The following is a 17,522-nucleotide window of genomic DNA, read 5'->3' as shown; positions in this document are numbered from 1 at the left end:
GGAGCACCTCTGCTATGGAGACAGGCTGAGAGAGTTGGGTCTGTTCAGTCTGAGGAAGAGAAGGCTCCTGGGAGACCTTGGAGCCCCCTTCCAGTCCCTAAAATGGCTCCAAGAGAGCTGGAGAGGGACTTTGCACAAGGGCATGGAGTGATAGGGCAAGGGGGAATGGCTTTAAACTGAAAGAGAGTACTAATCAATATCCAATATTCAGTCAAGAGATGATTGAATGTTAGGAAGAAATTCTTTGCTGTGAGAGTAGTGAGGCACTAACACAAATTTCCCAGGCAAGCTGTGGCTGTCCCATCCTCTGAAGTGTTCAGGATGGGGCTTTGGCCAACCTGGTCTAGTGGAAAGTGTCCCTGCCCATGGTAGGAGGTTGGAACTTGATGATCTTGAAGGTCCCTTCCAACCCAAACCATTCTGTGTTTGTGTGGTTCCCTGAATGAAAGGCTTTCCCTTTGTTCTCTTTAAAGGGTCATGTTAACATTCTGTAGCTCTTTTTGTCCTCTACACCTACTGAAGCTCAAAAGTTACATCAGCCTGTCTGGGTGGAATGGGTTAAATTGAAAGTGAGGCAGTGCATTAACTTACAGCTACAGCAAAGCATGTATTAGTTCCTCCCAAAGAAATATATCCATATTTTACACTTTCTAATCCTTCAGGTTTAAGAGTTTCCTGAGGAATATAGCTCATCTGATTATATTCTTACCAAAAGGCTTTTCTTTTATTATTGTGTTACATAAAATTCCCACTTCTGTCTCATCTCTGCCTTCATTGCCAGAAAGAGAGGCCCCTGAGTGTGCAGGTAGACACCCCACATTTACTCTGTTACCTGTCAGCCAGTGGAACGCACGTGCACACTGCAGAAATTCAGACTGACACAACCAGCAAAAAAAGCTCCACATGTCTATGGGGTGTCAGTTCTGCTGTGAACCCTGCCTGAGCTGAGGTGTGAACTACACACAGGAATTCTGTGGATATTGGGGAAGTTTTATCAGAACAGATGTTTCCATGCCCATGGCAGTAACCTTGGGTCTAGTTGATCTTTAAGGCCCCTTCCAACCCAAACCTTTCGATGTTTGTGTAGAACAGAAAAGTTTCATTGTGGAAGACAAAGAAACGGAGAGGAGAAGCAGTTTTCAAGATCATTTCTGGTACATGGATGGATGGATGGATGGATGGATGGATGGATGGATGGATGGATGGATGGATGGATGGATGGATGGATGGATTGCCTGTTTTTTTCAAGGTAGATCAGTAAAGGGCAGCTTTCTTTGGGTTTAAATTCCTTTTGCATGGTTTGATTCATGGAGGAAAAATGTTTCCCTTATTCTACCCCTCATGTCATTTCTAGAAAATTAAGCATAATTAGCCCTGTAAATTGATGATCACTTTTTTTGTATCCATCACTGATAGGATGCAGCATTTTAAAATACTTATTTAAAGTACATGTGAACTAGCAAAATAATGAATGAGCTGTGCTTCTGGACTCTGTCTTTTCATATGCTAAGCAGTAATAGTTAATCAACATTGGTATGTGGTGCAACATCAGATCATCAGACCAAAAACATCCATCTGCCTCTCTTGAAGTGAATCATCATTGGAGCATCCTTGCTCAGTGTCTTCTGTAGAAGAAAAATGAAACAAGCATCTTTTAGCCTACAGAGTGTTTGCTTGCCTACTGTAAATGAATATTTAAGAGGAGAGGGAAAAGAAGAGAAGTAATACAGGTTTGTATTTGTATAAGGCTGGAGATTATTTGTCATAATCTGTAACATTTTCTCTGCATCCTTTCTATCGGACACAGATGTGCTTCTCCACACATTGGCTTGCATGGACATGTGGGGAAATCTCTGTTCCTAGAAGCTTTACAATGCTCTGAATTTATATCTTTAGTGAGAGACTCCAGTCATCTATTCTTTTCAGTGTTTTTTTGGTTGTTTTTTTTTTTTTTTTTGTTTGGTTTGGTGTTTCTGTTTTTATTATTTTTTTAATATGAATTAATCTAATATCATTGCATGTATTTCAGTTGATAACTGCATGTGCACAGTGACTAGAAAATAATTCATTCCTTTTTGGCTGTAACTGTACATTTTATCTCTTTATCTTCCTTTCTCCAAATGTTTCCAGACAGACTGGTCCGAATTTCTTAAATCAGTTGTGTGGCTATAAAGTATCATGACGAATTTCAAGGCAGTCTATATTTGGACACACAGAACAAGTCCTGGGAAGTTGCTCTGATCTATTCCATGTCTAAACTATTGTCCTTTACTTAAAAAAATCATTCTTCCTGCTGGAGTTGAGGGCTTTTCCTTCATCGCTCCAGTTGCTTTGAGAATGAGTGCTACTGGTACCTTCTTTTTTCTTCTGTGATCACAGTACTTTTTAAATTTTGTCAATAATTATTTAAGATAGATGATTAAAATAGTTTTGGCTCTGTATCAGAAAATGGCTAATTAACCCTATCAGCTGCAAGAAGTTGCAACAACTGTTGCATGTTGACTGTCTAATAGCTGTAACAAAAATGCAGCCGAATTTTGGCCTTTTTCTTCATTGGAGGATCATCCTGCTTTGTCTAGTCTGAATTGAGTGCCCAACAGCATTGATTGGCAGCCTGAATGGAGGTTCCAAAGACTGTCCTGGGTTGTTACTGCTGTAGAAGTGATTAAATTGTACATAAGACATTTATTAAAAGTCAATAGAAGCTTACCCATGTAATGATTATGCAGAGCAGTGTTTTGTGTGTAGTTATGATGCTGAAAAGATGTTTTGTATTTATTGTATATCAATAAACCCCACCTGAAGCACAGCATCCATCTCAAGGGCCTCCATCACGGAAAGGACATTGAGCTGTTGTAGCAGGTCCAGAGGAGGCCACGAGGATGCTCAGAGGGCTGGAGCAGCTCTGCTGTGAGACAGACTCAGAGAGTTGGGGCTCAGCCTGGAGGAGGCTCTGAGGACACCTTGGGACCCCTTCCAGTACCTAAAGGAGCAGCAAGAGAGCTGGAGAGGGACTTGGACAAGGGCATGGAGTGATAGGACAGAGGGAATGGCTTCAAAGTGACAGAGGGCAGGATATTAGGGAGAAAATCTTCCCTGTGAGGATGGGGAGGCTCTGGCACAGGCTGCCCAGGGAAGCTGTGGATGCTCATCCCTGAGAGTGTTCAAGGCCAGGTTGGACTGAGCTTGGAGCAACCTTGGCTAGTGGAAGGTATCCCTGCCCATGGTAGGAGGTTGGAACTGGATGGTCTTGAAGGTCCCTTCCAACCCAAACCATTTTATGGTTCAATGAAATTATGCATATGCTGGGTTGGCCACAGAGGACCACGGTCAGCTTGATTAAATAACTGAGAAAAAGTGATTTGAGGAGTCTCCTGACCAACTCACACAACCTCCTAGAGGAAGTTTTGGAAATGTTGGAGAGGAAAGAGGCAAAGCACTTCTGTAAGGATGGAGGTTGGAGTTGATCATTTTGAGATCCATGGAAATAGATGTGCAATGTGCCTCTGCACTCAGCTGAGGATGTGTGACTGTCACTTGGAGCAAGCGAGAAAGTCTCCCCAAGGCATCTGGCAGAAGTTGTCTGGCTCCTCCTCTCCCTCCCACCTCCCCTGGTCTCCAGCAGCGTCTCCTGTTGGAGTTCCTTCAGGGTATCTTGCCATAACAGCTGCAGGTCTGTCCTCTGTCATTTCCACTCCTTGGAGCCTGAGCCAGGGAGTTCATGGTGCATTTGAAAACGCAGAGGAAATCTCAGTTTTACCAGCCTGAGGCTGATTCTCCCATTGGCCAAAACTTGTTATTTCTGTCCTCATCCATGTTCATCTGGTTTAAGTGTTAAATACCACTCTTGTTCTCTTTTCATTTACTGTAATCTCATTTAGATATAAGGCATTGCCTGTGTATTTTTTTCCTAATTCTACTGTTTCAGTCACTTTCTAAGGGCTATTTATGCATATTATTTTGCGTAATTCTGCGTGTTATGGGTGTCATTGAAATTCCAAATCATTCCAAGAGCTTCCCTGTGGCCACCTTAGCTTTAGCACTTAGGTAATCAGGAGAGGAAAGAGTTTAGATGGATTTTTTTTTTCCATATGAACATCCATGATTGTCCTTATCTCTATAACTTTAGCGTCATCATACTTTGCTCTTGCAATTATCTGATTGCAAAAAAATGTTTCTCTTTATAGATTTGGTCAATACACTTCTTTCTCTTTGATTACCAGCATGCAAAGCAGATCAGTGTCAAGCAGCTTCCATAATATTTGTAATAATACAGAGTAAATCGATATTTAGTGTAATGGAACAAGAATATATCCATTAAGATTGTGAATTAGCTAGTGTCTCTAGTGTTGTTTAATGTTTCTGTATTCCAGCCCTTCAGAAGGCTGGGATGATATTGACTGACAAAAATTGTATAAAAGAGGTGGTTCATGTGATGTTTTCTTGCCTGGGAGTCCAGGTAAAGAGTCCTGTTTGTTGTTTGTGTTATGTTTTAACAGAGTAAACCAGGGTGCTTTATGCTACAATCTAAAGCCCACTGTGAAGGCAGTTAGTTCTTATTTATCTTGTACCTACAGGGAATGCTCCATATCATCCCCCTCCTTGATTAAAACACTTCTATATTTACATTTACACCAAACACATCAAAACAGGAGTGAAAGCACTGATTTCCAGCAGCCAAACATCTCAATGCTAATGTGCTTTGTTCTCCTGCCCTACAGACTAATAGTAATGAAAACTAAAATGACATTGTCACACTTGCATATTAATATGCAGTGAGCTGACTGTGTTTATGTCAGCTGGAGCTATCAAATAATAATAATGACAACAACAGCAATAATAATAATAATAAAACAACCTGATTTTTCCCAGTTTTACTTAGAAGGAAGTTATCTAGAAAGGAGCTTTATGCCACTCTTTAAAGCTTGCTCATGGCTCTGTTATCTATGTAGTTTTTTTGCTGAGTTGTGTGGCAAAGTGTTTTTTTCTGCTTTTATTCCTTGGGACCCTAGGAGGCAGTTCACCAAAAACAGGCAACTAATGCCTGTGCATCATCATCATGAGGCTTTAAAGCCTTCCTGAAAGGGCTGTGCTGGACTGTTAGAAACGCACTCTTCTGCTCCCTTTGATGCAGTTACCTGTACTGCATCCACTATGACATCTCACTTTATAAACACTGTTGGTGTTCTTGCCATGTTTCCCAGGAAAAATGGATGTAAAGAAATACAGGAGCTAGTTAAGGGAATAATTCATTACCATGATACATTTCTGTTTGGGATGTGAGGACATGGCCAGTGATTCCTCAGCCTTCAGATCCTGTTGTATCTGAGGAATGGATTTCTTATCCCCAAAGTGAGTATTTGGAGGTAATTTGGGTGTCTGCAGATCCCTTGGAGGCATTAAGAACTGTAGGGCTGTGTTAATTAACTGGTGTTGATGGCACCGGTGTGATCTTTGCTGTTGGTGATGCTCTGTGAGGAGATGGTAACACAGGTTCAGTTTCAGATCAGTTTTAGATCCTGGGTTGATCCTGGAGCAGCAGCTTTTAGAGGAGAGCAGAATTGTTGTGCTAAGCCTGGCATAGCATGGAAATCCATAAGGCTGTTAGTCCAGGAATACTTTTCCAAGCAGAGTCTGCTTCTCATCTCCAGTGTCCTTCAAACTGTGTACTTTTATCAGATATTCAGGTACCATGGCAAAGGATATCCCAACCCTGCTAATTTGTTCTCTGATCTTTCAAGTGCTTTCTTACATCCTTATGTTTATTCATGTGGATTGTTCATTTGACTAGACTGGTTGCAGAGTAGGAGATGCATAAGTAGTGCATTTTGAGTGTGTTATGCAAAGTTAAGGGAGATAAGGGAAAGTGTGTCTGTGTCATTGCAGACTCATTTATTTCAGGGTGTACTGTACAGAACATGCCAGCTTGTTCTACAACACAATTTATCCTTGTGCTGCTGGTCGTGCAGAGGAGTGAATAAAATACATTGTTACAACATAATAAATCATATTAATATAGAATAAAATAGCATGAGGATCTTGTTATAGATACTGTGTCTGCAATATAATCCAGGGCAATATGGGAATAAGTAACATTTATTACTAAGAGTAATTTTTATGCTGCTTTGAAAGTGACAAACATTTGACATGTTCAGCTAATAGGTTTAATTAAAATTCAAGATTCATTATGGAGATGAGTAACTCTCCTTCATTACCTTTGTAGGAACAAAAGATACATTTCAAGAAAGAAAATATGATTAACCCAGTAACATGTATCAGAAGAATTGCAAATACTCCCTTACAGGAGCACGGATCATGAATATTAAATTCTGCCTCCCCCAGCAAAGAGGGAATGAGATTCAAAGCAAATTGGGTTTGCAGAACTGCTGGATTTCAAAAAAGTGATTTTAAAATAACTGTAAATGCACTTGTCAAAGAGGTGAAGTGTTGCTTCAGACAGATCAGAGAAGATTAGAATAGGGGAAGGTGTTGGAGTCTTGCTGTAAATTTCAACATATTATTGAAGAATAACTCAGGTGTAAAACACTGATAGTGGGATTACTTCCCTGGGTTTAGGTTTTTGAATATTCATCCCACAGTCATGTAAAAAAGCTCATAGGAGGATATTAGACAACTATCCCAATTCTTCCACTGTTTCCAAGAAAGTGGCAACACCAGCTGATGCATTGTAATCCATTATATTTATAGGTCAATTTAGCAGCTTTTCTTATTAAGTCTTGTCAGGCTCTGTGATTTATATGATATTTATTCAGCATGCCTGTAGCAGATATGACTGGCTAAGCTGAAATATGTAACGTGTTAACCTCTGAGTTGAGCTAATGATAAAGTTGAATGAGGCTAATAACAGTTTAAAACAGCCATATGCTTCCTTTCAATTTTGTAGACTTTGAATCTTAGATCTGTTTTAGCCTCATATAAAAATAGAAAAATTTATTTTTCTGTAAGTACAGTGTGTTGTTCTGAAGGGTCAACTCCAGGCCTCAAACTTACAAGTACAAGAAAAAGGGGGTTTTTGAATATGTTCTGAAATTCCAATTTTTTTAAAGTTGTCTCCTTCTTTTGTTTCCTGTGTCAGTCATCGATATTCAGCTAAAGTTTCTAATCAATTGCCAGATCTCACAGCTGGTTGAAAATGACCAGCAGAGTTTTTTTCATCTCTGCAGCCTTTTCTCATGTGTCCTTTGAATTAGCTCAAAATGAGCTTCGAGCACCACATCTCTCACAGCCTTTTATGGGTTTGATGTGAAAACAAAGCCCTGCTGTACTGGGCATACAGAGAGACTCTTGAAACTTTTCTGATGAGAGAAGAGAACATGTTGGCCAGGATTCAAGTCTTCCCTATCAAACTTGGAAGCAGCTTCAACTTTCCAAAGTTTCCCTCACTTGGGTGTCAGCTTGGGTGGTTGGTGTGTCCAGTCTTGTGTGTGCTGCATTTAAATACTCAGTAGTATTTAAATGTTAAATACTTTACCCTTTACCAAATGGTGTGCTCTGTTTTGCTCATAAGTGACAGAATTCAATTTTTAGGAGCAATTTTGGTGTCAGAGTCATGCCTTGAAGGACACAGTTTGTTTAATGATGTCTCATCCTTGCTATTCCTTTTCTCCCACTTGTGTATCCCATCAGTTTGGATACAGATATCCTGTATCTGAAGGCTGAACATTCAAGGGGTTCATGTAGACCTTGCTTCATTCATGACAGCAAAATATGTCTGGCAATGGGAATTATTAGTGGAACTCCTGGACTAGGAGAAGGCAAGGTGTGGAACTGAAATGGTCCCTTCTATTCTACAGGTTGAGAAATTCTCATTGCAATTAGGAAATCCCTGCTGGTGACTCCAACTGCTTTATGAATATCCAGGTGTAGAAGTCAGGCTTTTTTATGTCACTGAATAATTGGTAATGACTAGAAAATGCAGAAAAGTTAAAATATCCCTTACCTGTTTTTTTATTTCCAATAATTAATTTATATACAAAATTTGTCCTGTTTTCATTGTCTTGATTAACAGCAATGTGTTTTTATCCCTCTGCAGGCAGATTTTTATATGTAATTCTAGACTGAGCACATTTACCAGCACACAGTGGTCATGAAGCCTGGCTGTGGTGTCTGGCATAGAGGGCTCAGAACAGAATTAAGTTCCCACCGAAAACGAATCTCCTCTGTTAGCTGACTCATGCCATGCCTGGAGGAAACCCCGAAAATAACACATTTGTGCTGTGTAAATGGTGTTTGTCAAAATGTTTCTGTCAGGGGGATGTGGGTTTTTTGTTTGGACAAGGTTCCTGCTTGGGTGCCTCAGCAGAGAGCTCTGCTTTGCCATGGGCAGTGCAGTAACTTCCAGATCTTGGCTGTCACAGCAGAGGTACCAAGCTGGGCTGAATTTAGGTTTCTTTTCAGCACATGGCTCTGGGATAGGATTGGAAGAGCCCAGGACAATCTTTAGAGTGGGCATACAGCATCAGTCCTGTATCCAAATGTGTTTGTGGCTCACATGAAAATGTCCTGTAGTGCTAAGCAGTGAGTATTGCACATTTCTTGGGTAAGCCACTGCCTGGTGGCATGGGGCACATCTGAGTAAAATAAAGATTGTGTGCAGCACAAATAAGAGCAAAAAGAAATACCATAGTTGGACAAGCTATGCTGCAAGTTGATCTTGTGTGTCATTGTCCCCCCTTCTTTCTGATGTACATCCTTTATGTCAGGGGCTAATGGTCACTCAGTGGCCTCTTTCTCATCAGGCCATCTCAAATGGTTTCCCATTTTGGCAGCAGTGATTAGGAAGTCACTCAGTTATTCCTCATTGTGATACAAAATGGAAAATCTGATGGATTTACATTCTTATTTTAGGCCAAAAAAAGCCCTTTCAGTTGTTTTCTTGAGAAACATTGGTCCTAGATTTGCATCATGGCAAGTCACCAGCTTAAGAAAATGTCTGCTGCCCTCTGTACAGGATCACCTCGTTGGCTTCACTGACACCTTCCCAATGCAATGGTGAAAATGTCCTTACAGAGGATTCACCACTTTTTGGACCCTGGCAGAATCTGCTTCCTCAATGCCTTTCAATGTGAGGCCAATCTTTAATGCATGGGATCATGATCACTGCTCTGCTTTACTTTAGGATGTGGGGAAGAGCTCTGGACACCTGTGGTAGCCAGCCATGGTGGTTGGTCTAACCCAAAAGGATTATCTCTTCTAGAAATTAACTCACACCAAAGAAATAATTTATTCCCAGAGTTTAGAGGCCCAGCTGTTGTTGGAAGCTATTACCTGATGCTGGAAGTTCAGCAGGAAAAATACAAAAAGGAAAAATACAGAGTTCTTCATCTGCAGATATATTTAACATAGTTATTAGATATAATATTATTTAGGTATATTATTTAGATATAGTTATTATTTGGATATATTTAGATATATTCATTATTTAAATATATTTAACATAATAGTGCATTTTGGGGAAGAAATAGAAAACTTCCATGTTTTTCAGTGTAGACAATTTGAAGCTGAACAGGGGAGACTGCAAGGTCACATGGGTAGAGGCCAATGTTTGTGTGAGAGGACAAATGATTGCTTTTCTGCATGGTTTTACTATTGAAACTTTTTTGTTAGGTGACAAACACATTTAAACCCCAAGCATGTTTGGATGTTTTCTGAAGTGCCTTAAAACACAGAGCAGGGCTGCATTTCAGCCTTTGCAACGCAGAGTCTGGGAAGCTGGCTACTCTGAGAGGTGGAACTGAGGTCTGCTTTTAGCTCTGAGGATTTCTTAGAACACAGAAAGATTTCAGAAAGGGAAGAAGCTCATTCCTTCTACATTTGAAAAGTTCTCAGCCTAGAAGCGAATAAAAGTAACCATTGGTCTGTGCATTTCAGGCCCTCAAAAGGGGGTCAGCAGAGGTCTCTTTCATATAAATTTCTCATTTTTCTTTGGAGAACACTGGAAAATTGGGATATTGGATATTTTTCTTAGTAAGATTTCTTATACTTTACCAGGGAGGTTTGGAACCTGAAGAGTCAGATCATACCACATTTAAAACTCTTATTTAGTAGGGGAAGATCACAATTTCTCATATTTAGGCAGGGAAGTGAAGGCATATTGAAAAATAACTGGGGTTTCATTTCTTTTCCAGACAGAGTGATCTGAATTTTTCAGACCTGAGATGTCCTTTTGCCCCTTTTGTTCTCAGTCTGGTGCCTACCTATAAATAACAAGCCCTTTCTGCATTTTACTGCTGAACTTCTGTGTAGCATCCTCTGTGTCTGGGCTTGTGGGATGTCACATATCAGAAAGTCTCACCCTGACCCTCCTGTGTTTCCATCCAGCCTTCATACAAACCAAAAACAGGTGCCCATAGGTTGCACAGAAAAATAAACATTTTCTTAGAGCCCTTCAATTCTTCTCTTCAGCTTTTTGGGGTGTAGAAAGAGCAGCCACACCAAAAGCTGTTTTAATGAGACCAGAGGTGTCCCCAACCCAGTATCCCTCTTCCAACAGTGGCCAGTAGCATTAAGGGTTTTTTAGGGAATAAAATGTCAAGTCTGAAGCAACACTTTACCAAATGAGTTCCCTTCTACTTTTGGAAAACTGCATCCTGGGCACTTTTTGAGCCAGAAGTTGGATCCCCAGCTTTGTGTTTATTAGGTCATGCTGAACTTTCTCAGACAGATTTATCTAACTAGTCTTTCAAACCACACTTGTACTTTTCCCTGTATCACAGGGAGTGATTTTTTTTTAATGCATATTTTAAGGCAGCCTAAAGGAGCTCCCATGATTACCTGCAATTGTGGGGTTTTTTGTTTACCACAAATCCTTTTCTAAGTGCATAAATCCAATTAGTATAGCTTTTATTCTATCTGTTGGCATTTTAGCAAGCATTTCTGCATCAACATTTTTATCAACAGATTTATATAACAAGCTGCTGTTCCAGTTCCTGTGTACAGCTCTCCTTAGTCGTGGGAGAAGGAAATGTTTTTACTTGCTAGATTTTATAAAAGAGACTTACTAATAAATGTTTTAAGCTCTTTTAAAGCATGTAAAATTCAGATATAAACTCATGTATAACTGGATTATCCAGCCTTATCCTCTCACCTTCTTGTTTTTACTGAAGCTGGTGTCAATCCATAGCAGGGTAGGTTGTCTTTTATGTGATGATGTATCTGTTCTACATAATCCTTTATAAAACATGTCCAAAAACTTTTACTGTTTCTTCTGAACTAGTTATCAGATATTTCTTGCTATTCCTAATGAACTGAATGGTCTCATTGTTCATTTTTTCCCTTAAACTTAGCATCCTACTGTTTTCTTTACCTTGTCTTTTGCTGTTTCTCCTTTCCTTATTTTCTCTGTAAAGTTTTAGATCTCCTTGTGTTTAAATTCCAGGGCTAATGAGATTTTTGTCAGATAGAATTCAGTGCCTGGGTTTTAGGATTGGAAGCTTTATCAATTAAGGGTGCTTTCATCATAGCCATGCTGGTAGCCAGTTCTGGGTTTTATACATTTCTTTTTTATCCTTTTCTTCCAATTCTGAGAAATCTTTCATATTTTTAAGGGGCTGAATCTGTAAGGGTATTGCTTGTTTTTTATTTCCAGCCTCTTCACCCTAAATTGGTGGGTGATCTTGTATCTACAGTGTTCAGTGTATTTCTTAGCAGGCAGAGGAGAATAATGGGCTTGCTTTAATATTTAATAAGATATCTCTTCTGGAAGCCTTATAATACACAGCTTTTCTTCTCCATGTTCTCTGTAGGGCACTTTTTTTTTTCTTTTTCTCTTTTTTTTTCCAATAATCTTTATCTTATTGGTCTTGTCTTAGGTGTAGCTTGTGAAATGCATTTATCTCTGGCTTAGAGCCTGTACTTGCAGTGCCTCTTTGATTCAGTTTTGGAGATTGGATTTCTGATCCCAGCTCATCAGGAGCCTCTTCCCTTGGAAAGGCTCTTTTTTATCTCCTCTGAATTTTCTGTTTCCCACTTGAGCCACCTTATTTTATTTGCCAAATCCCACGTGGTATCCAGAGCTGTGAATCCTCCTGGGAATTTCTGTTGGGAATAGCACAGGTAATTCCCCCCTTCCATGGAGTATCTGTTTCATAACCAGAGGAGTACAGGTAGGGAGTGAACAGGCACTGGTATTTTTGGAAAATTTTGACTTCTCCATCTTCAAACTCTGGCATCAAGCAGTGGCACTCTAGGCTCCTGGTCTCATTAGTGTTCCGCTTCCTTTTTATATTTTTAAAAATTTAAACATAAAGGCAAATTCAGAAATTAGAAAAAAACTATTTGAATGCAACTAACAGGCGGTTGTAAAAGATTAATACCAGAGTGTGTGTGTCTTAGGGACTTTAAAGTACCTGAACTTGCTTTTAAATTGCCAATCCATGCTGCCAGTGTTCCTTATTATCATAATATGTATCCTTATAAACCCCAGAGGAAATTGTAAAACTTCTGCAGGTAACGATTTCTGCACAGGAGGAAAATATAGTTTTAAGAATCCAAAATTTGTTCTTGTTATAAAGCACTGGTTTCAAGATTATAACGTGTTAAGTGTTTCAGATTTTTATAGTTGTTTATATACAATTTGTCTGGAAATTGTTGAGCTTTTGCTGTAATGAAAAGTCTTTTAATGGAAAACCTTGCAGCAATAGATATTGTTCAGCTCCATTTGTGGAAAACTGAGGGAGGATTAAAGAGAAATAAGAACAAAAGTGAGGAGAAAGGAAAGGCTGTGGGCTTGGTGGATTCAAGAAGGAGCAAAGGGCCACAAGAAGGAATAAAATCCAAGGTAAAAAGCAAGGATCAAGAACCTAGAACATGCATGTGCTGTTTTTAGAGGCGGCACGTTGGGTGGAGGGGATGATTCTGTACAGGGGATGATTCTGTACAGTAATAGCTTAGGTAGCTTGGGAGGAAGGGAAGGATATTTCCAGACTATAAGGCTAGGAAGGTAATTTTAACAGCAGAGGTGAGAACTTACATAGGCAAACATTTTGCAGGTGGGAGAGTGAAATGAAAGAGAAATTGAGCAAGTGCTCAGAGAGGAGGTGAAAGTTTACCCAAATTTATAATCACACTATCACCCCATCCCACAGCAGAGAATGAGGCTTCTCAGTCACACCCAATATTATTTCCACCAGCAGGTTTTGATTTTTTACCAAACTAAGTCTATGCTGTGCTTCCAGCCGGACGGGAGTGACATATGGTGTTGTTTAATAATTGAATTTATTTGAGAGCATGGTGTAACATAATTGCCCTGGAAGTTCTGTGCCCATTGCAGAGCTGGCTCTGAGAAGGGAGAGCAGCGCTCGTGTCGTGCCTGTGGCTGTGCTGGGGGGGTGGAGCAGAGCTGTGAACATCCACAGTCACATCAGTGATCTCCAGCCATGGGAGTGATTCTGGAGCTGCTGAAATCTGGGGAGGTGAGAGATTTCTCCTGGCTCTCTCTCTCTCTGCTTTTCTTGTCAGCTGGTTGTGACCGTTTGCCAGTCACGATGAGACCGAGTTAAGGCACCTGATTGTCACTGGCTATGAACGCAATAAATAAATAAATACCCAAGGACTTGCTATTCTTGACTCCTTTTGGTCCATTAGTATTTTCATTGGTAAAAATAGATAGGGAAAAAATTTATATTTACCCTGCTTACCCTTCCTGCATCTACAAATTTTTCAGAGTGTGCTTTTGCTTAGGCTTGCCTTTTGCCCTGGCATCCTGCGTTTAACAGGGGTGGTGTTACTTATTAAAATATTTTTAAAAATTTTCATTCCGCCTCTTCGTGAGATTGAATGTGAGCCAGAAGCAGCAGGATTGATATTCTGCCTTGGTTAGATATAAATTTTTTATCATATTAGTAATTTTCTTTGTCCTATTGGTTTTCTCTTTCAGTACAAGGCGTTCAGATGTTTATTTTCCTTTTGATCTGAAATAAATTATAATTTAATAAATGCAAATAGTTGCATAAAAACAACATTAGGACTGAGGGGAAGGAAAACTAAGAAATAATTAATATAGAGGTAAAGATTCTGGGGTTTTTTCCTCCTGTTCCCACAGGGTCCCAAAGTAGACATTCCCATTTTAGATTCTGCTTTGGTATTTTGCCATGCAGGAAATTTCCCTGTGGAAGTGACCACAATGTGGTTCTTCCTCACACTACTGTGAACTAAGCAAGGATCTTACAGTTTGTCAAATGGTTTCCCATCCTCTTGGATTTGTGCTTTATTTATTTTTGCATGGTATATAATCTATTGTGTTTTATTGCCTATTATTAATGATATTAACTGCAGCAAATAACTTCATTTGTAGCCTTCTACATGGTGCTCATAGCTCCTTAAAAAGTAAATAACTCTTAGGAACCTTAGTGGAGGAAGTTGTGTTGCTTCTACCATTCAACTTTGGGTCTTTAGAGCCTCCATTAGTTTTCCTGGCACTCCTAATTGCTAGTTCTTCTCATTTAGAGGGAAATTCCTGTCTTTGAAACAGTTAAACCACTATTTCTAGATAATGATTTGTCTCTGCAGTGTGTTTTTCTAGTTCTGAATTATACCTGGAATTGCACTTACTTTGGGGGAAAAACAGTCCTTTTGCTGAGCTCTCTCAGGAAAGTTTTTTTGCCAGCAGATGTTTCAGGAAGCAAAGCCAGAAAATCAAAGGCATGAGTCCATTTTGAGCCATTAACCCTGTGCCACAGGGGCTTGTTTTAGCTTTCTGCTGATACAAGAGGAAAATAAGAGAACCAGAGTGGCTGGCTCCTGTTGAGGAATCACCCCTTCCATCCCTGTCTTCCATTTCCTTCAGGAGAAAATGAGAAGGACAATATGGAATAGAGTATCTATATATATAAAGATCTCTTCAGCAGTTCTAGCTCTGCAATCACAAATCATACAATTTGTCAGCCTTAAAGGGAATAATAGGAGCTGTGAGGATGTACTCTTATGGGGAGAAAGGGAGTTTAAGCCTGTGAGACTTGCCATGGAACTTACCTGCCTGGTCAGGCTTTCCTTCTTTATACAAATTTAGTGTTTGAGGCCATTGGAGCTCCTTTAGAAGGCTGAATTTCTAGCATCTCAGGAGAGATTCATCTGTGACCCCTTGGAAAGGGAAAACCATAAACTTTATCTCCTGAAAACCTGTGGGGGAGATTTGTGTCCAAACTCAAGGCACTGGAGTTTTAGTAGGAGGAAGAAATGAAACTATATGTGCTGGGACATACAAGAGGTCAGAGAAGAAGCTATAATATTACCTGTTGGTGGCAATGTCTGTGAATGAGGAGCAAACTCCCCAAGGAAACATTCATAAATCTGAGCAACTTTCCTGTTGAATTTATTTTAAGCCAAACTGCTGGGTTGGTGTTTGGCCTCTCTGCACCATGAACAGCAGCAAAGTCACTTCACCTGGTATATAAAAACCTGAAATCTCAGATTATCTTTGCAGAAATTATAAATGTTCCTGCCCAATATTTCCCCACTGATCTGCATGGCTCCATGAAATCCATAAAAGAGGGAAGACCATACCTACAATTTCTTACTTCCTGGTCTGCCCAAAGTTTACATGAAGGCTTAACATCACATTTTACTGTTTGATGAAGGTATATTATGACGCACTACTATTCCCTTTCCATTTCTAGCCAACAGCAAAAAAACCCCAAAAAACCCCTCAAAACCAATCCACCATTTGGCATCAGAGGTGCAAAGCAGGGTTATTGGAAGAAAGGCTGCTGTAGGCTGTGGAAGAGAACCAACAAATCAATAAATCTATTCCATTCAAAACAGGGTTTGTGATTTGAGTAGTTAAGGAGAAAGAAAATGTGGAAATCCAGGGCACTGGGAATCTTTGTCTGTCTGCTCTGGGGTGCCCTGACCCCCAGGGGAGCACTGACTTTGACCCTCATTCATGGAGAAAGTTTCCCAGACTTCAAGATAGACTGGAATCCACAAAAGTGTGAAATAGATTATAGAGAGTAGTGTAGGTGTATCACTTGGTGAGAAATTTAGGTTTTGGGGTTTTTAGTGTGCTGTGGATGGAAGCAAGATGGAGGGCACAGGGTGTTGTCCTGGGTTCCTTCTTCATGCTGCTTCTTCCTTCTTCTTCTTGGGTTTGGGTGGCATTTTGTAATTGGGCAGAAAAGTCTGCATTGCAGCTCTTTGGGATCAGGTATTGGGTTAAAAGGGAAAATAATCTAGGTGTCAGCTCTTAATTGGATAGTTTAGTCTTAAAAGACCTTGTAACAAGAGATTGTTGGCCATTTTGTGCCTTCTAATGAAAAGCTGCCAAACTCACAGTAATGAGACTGTTTTACTGATAAGAAATAATAAACACTTGAGTGCAAACATGAACTACTGTCTCAAATGCCTTCAATCCAGACCCAAAAAAACCAACAACTGATACCACCACAACTAAATAGCAGACATCCAAGAAAAAATTAAATGTATTTTTAAAATTATCTCTGGTGATATTTGGTGAAAGGAAGGTGTATTCAAACAGAATCAGGAAGGACAAGATTTATGTTACCCTGTGTAGTTGTCCATGAGTTACCCTGTTGTGTGGGCCTGCCTCTAATGCTGGAAGTGTAGCAGGAGGCACTGGCGAGGTTGGAGTTGTTGTGTTGTTGTCTGGGTCAGGATGTCTGTGTCCCCCACCAGCCTTGAGGGGAGCAGAGGGAGGTGTAAAACTGCTGAAACCCTGCTACATTTGCTCAGATGAATTCTGCCTTAATTATTAGGAGCTAAGTTTGGGTTTTTTCCCCCAGCTCTGTGAGCTGCAGAGCACGGCACTGGAACAACTCCAGCCATGCTTTAGGGTGGCATGGTGATGAAATCTTGATGGTTATTAAGAAGTCAAGCAAGGTTTGCACTAGCTACCAACCCAAATGTTGCTTTACATCCTGCTAACAGCCACTGGCATGTGTTCCCTCCCAGAGCAGTACTGGTATATAAATATTTAAATGTTGAAGGGAATGTGCAAGCACTGTGCATATAAACTATAAATGAGATGAGATTGGTAATACCAAAAGGTGATACCATTAGAAGAACTCTACTTAAATAGTTGCTTTGTGCACTAAAGTAATTTAGGGAATGTTTATTGTCTCAGATAAAAATTTCAGAATGGAATTTGCTTCTGGGAAACCCGGAATGCTCTGTAATATTTCTAAATGTGTCTGAGGGCAGGATTTAAGGGGCACACAAAGTGCTAAACACTGAAATATGAGCAAGCCCTCGATTCATTGAGTAGGAAGACCAGAATATACATTATATTCATAAAGTTATTAAAACTCCAGCATGCAGCATTTAGGGGACATTTGAAGGATGCAGGTTAGTTTTACTGGATCAGACCCAAACCAGATGGGATGTTTAATACACAAAATTGAGAGGAGGAACAGCTTCAGAGTGTGTCTTGAAGTCTGACAGCTCAACTACTGTAGTTTGCCCCTGGAATATTAAAACACTAATTTGTTTTCTGAAAATGTGAAAGTAAATGACACTGGCTGCTAAACTGTTCTTGTTTGTTTGCTTTT

At 39.9% G+C, this 17,522-nt stretch overlaps 1 protein-coding gene across 3 annotated transcripts in view; it reads left to right on the top strand.

Annotated features, from left to right (window-relative positions):
* The window catches only part of TRAPPC9 (trafficking protein particle complex subunit 9), a 450,115-nt gene that overhangs the window by 310,648 nt on the left and 121,945 nt on the right, over positions 1–17,522 (top strand). The window lies entirely within an intron of this gene.

The sequence above is a fragment of the Molothrus ater genome, chromosome 1, assembly GCF_012460135.2.
Source record: "Molothrus ater isolate BHLD 08-10-18 breed brown headed cowbird chromosome 1, BPBGC_Mater_1.1, whole genome shotgun sequence".
NCBI classification, from domain to species: domain Eukaryota; kingdom Metazoa; phylum Chordata; class Aves; order Passeriformes; family Icteridae; genus Molothrus; species Molothrus ater.
This window is presented reverse-complemented; position numbering and strand designations above follow the sequence as displayed.